Below are 3050 nucleotides of genomic sequence, written 5' to 3' on the forward strand. Positions count from 1 at the left end.
GAATGATATTTCCTGGGCAAAGATTATTCCTAGAGTAATAACTGTTCTAGCCATAGTGAGTTGTTCATTACCAATGATGATCTCATCCAGTGAAGGGCAATTCCAAAATTTAGAGTGAATCAATAATATGTCAGTTTTCTCTCAGTGTACATGTATTTACTTGGTAATGCTATGTTGCTTTACTCCAAGGTATGAAAAAATATAAATAAATAAAAGAAAAAATAAGTTACAAACAGAAAATTAATCGCTACTATAGCCTCGAAACTAGGTGCCTAAAGGCATTGATAGATGAGGTACGTGCTTGCTACAAAGTCAGGCAGACTATTCCATTCGGGTATGGTTCTTGGAAAAAAAAGAGAATTTATAAGTGTCTGTATGGGGAGCAAGAATGTTAAGCTTTTGAGGATGATTACGGCGGGTTACAGTTTTACAATAGCTTAAGTGGTCGTTGAAGTTAATAGGAATTAGGTTATTAACTATTTTAAACATCATACAAAGGCGGTCGCGCTTTCTGGCGCTGGATAGTTCAGACCAGCCAAGTTCCTTAATTAGGGCAGTGACACTGACATGACGCGAATAGTTCTTGAATACAAAGCGAGCAGCACGTCTCTGAACCATTTCAAGCTGACTGATGTTTTTTGGGGTGTACGGGTCCCACACACTGGAAGCATGTGATAACGTGGGTCAAACTAGTGAAAGATAAGCGCGGGCTTTGACTTCTTTTGAGCAGCTGTACAAGTTTCGTCTGATAAGGTTAAGAGTGCGCGTCGTCTTCTTTGTAATGAAATTAACGTGATGGTTCCATTTGAGATCTTTAGAGAGCTGCACACCGAGATAAGGATGGGTTTCGCGCACCTCAAGTGTAGTATCATACAGGAAGTAGTCTTGGTGTATGGTAGAGACCGCCTTCTTGTTGGTGATACGCAGCACGCAGCACTTCGATGGATTGAAGTCAAGTTTCCATATAGTGGACCAGAGAGCTAGCTTATCCAGATCACGTTGAAGACAACGCGATGACTCCTCGGATGTAAGGTGCAGATATAGGGCACAGTCGTCCGCAAAAAGTCTTAATTTACCAGAGATGCCATCGGGAATGTCATTTATGAAAAGAAGGAATAACAGGGGCCCTATCGCTGACCCCTGTGGAACACCCGAGGTAACGGAACAACAAGAAGACTGCTGACCATCGACTACAACAGATTGTGTTCTGTTCGTTAGGAAGTCCTTCAACCAGTGGAACACTTGGCCGTCAATCGCGTAGTGTTGAAGTTTGATAACTAAACGCGAGTGGGAAACAGAATCGAAGGCCTTGGAAAAATCCAAAAGGATGAGATCCGTTTTCAACTTTTTATCCAAGGCGCGGGCCAGGTCGTTATATGTGAGGAGAAGCTGAGTCTCACAAGAGAAACGAGCTCTAAAACCGTGCTGGAAAGGGGATAAAAGGTCGTAGGTATCCAAATGTTTCATTATATGACTTGCTACAATGTGCTCAAGCAACTTGCATGATATGCAGGTCAGGGAAATTGGCCTATAGTTGGTAGGAGATGATCGTGAGTCTCTTTTGTGTATAGGGGCAACCATAGCATGTTTCCAGTCACAAGGTACCTCACCTGAATCCAAGGATTGCTGAAAGATTTCTCGCAAAATTATGGCTGTTTCTTCAGGTGCTAGCTTAAGTATACGAGCAGAGACTTTATCTGGGCCACAAGCCTTGTTAGGTTTCAGAAGGTTTAGTTGCTTAACGATTCCGTTCACAGTCACACAGATGTTTCCAATGGCTGGTATGTCTTTCGGAGCCAAGGTGGGAAGGGTATCGTTTGGCGCATCTGTTTTAAAAACAGATTTAAAGTAGTTATTTATTAATAAGATTTCTGCCTTTTCTTTGGGGTCCGACAGGGTTCCACTTTCAGATCGAAGAGCTGGAATACCAACACAATCTTGCTGCCTGGATTTGATGTACTTCCAAAACGTCTTAGGTTGGGATTTCAGATTTTCATCAAGTAGACCAGAAACAAAACTGTTCCTAGCAGAATTTATGGTGGTGGTAGTCATTTTACGCTGCTTGCGATAGGCAGCCCACGCTGATGCAGTGTTGCGTAATTTAGCCACTTTAAATAGGCGATGTTTTTTGCGAGTTGAGAGCCTCAAGGCTCTGTTGAACCATGGATTCTATCATTGTGTTTTTAAAAGCTTCTCAGGAAAGTGCTTTGACAAAAGATAACATTGTTGCCTTAAAAGTTTGCCAGTTCTTGTGAACAGATCGTGGGGGACAGGTTTGAAGAAACGACACAGAGAATGCTTTTATGTCCCGGCAAAAATCTTGTGAATTCCCTTTATTGAAGTCAAAAACTTTCCTCTGCGGTGGTGTGGCGTTACTGACGAACCGGTTGATGTGAGCTACAACCTGTTCATGGTCACTGACACCTGGTATAATGCGAACGTCGTGTAATAGATCGGGCTTCGATGAAAATACCAAGTCCAAGGTGTTTGCAGATGTAGGACGGTAACGTGTGGGTTCACACACGAATTGCTCAAGATGGAAATCATGAGCAATGTCCAGTAACCGCCTGCAAAGGCTAGCATCTCGTGCACCAGTAGGGACACAGGACGTAATCCAGTCGATAGAAGGTAAGTTAAAATCCCCAGTTAGGATAACATGACGATTTCCCGCAGATTGCGTGACTTTAGTCAGGGAATCTTCCAAGGCGTCTAGTGAATCCATACCTGTGGATTCTGGGCGATAATAGGAGCCAAGTAAAATGGCTTCTCTCTCCAGAAGCACTTCGCACCATATTATTTCACAATCCGAGTCCAAATCGGGACGAGGTATAGATACCAAGTTGTTTTTCACTGCAATCAAGACCCCACCCTTATGTGATGGGCGGTCTTTTCGATACACTAGGAAATCCTGTGGTAATACTTCACAGCTGTTAACATGGTGTGAGAGGTGAGTTTCAGTTGCAAGCAGGATGTCGATTTTTTCTTCTACTAGAAGAGAAGAAAGCTCTGCAGATTTGGATCTAGCACCTTCAATATTGGATATGAGAATC

Source organism: Montipora foliosa, chromosome 11, assembly GCF_036669935.1.
Source record: "Montipora foliosa isolate CH-2021 chromosome 11, ASM3666993v2, whole genome shotgun sequence".
Lineage (NCBI taxonomy): Eukaryota > Metazoa > Cnidaria > Anthozoa > Scleractinia > Acroporidae > Montipora > Montipora foliosa.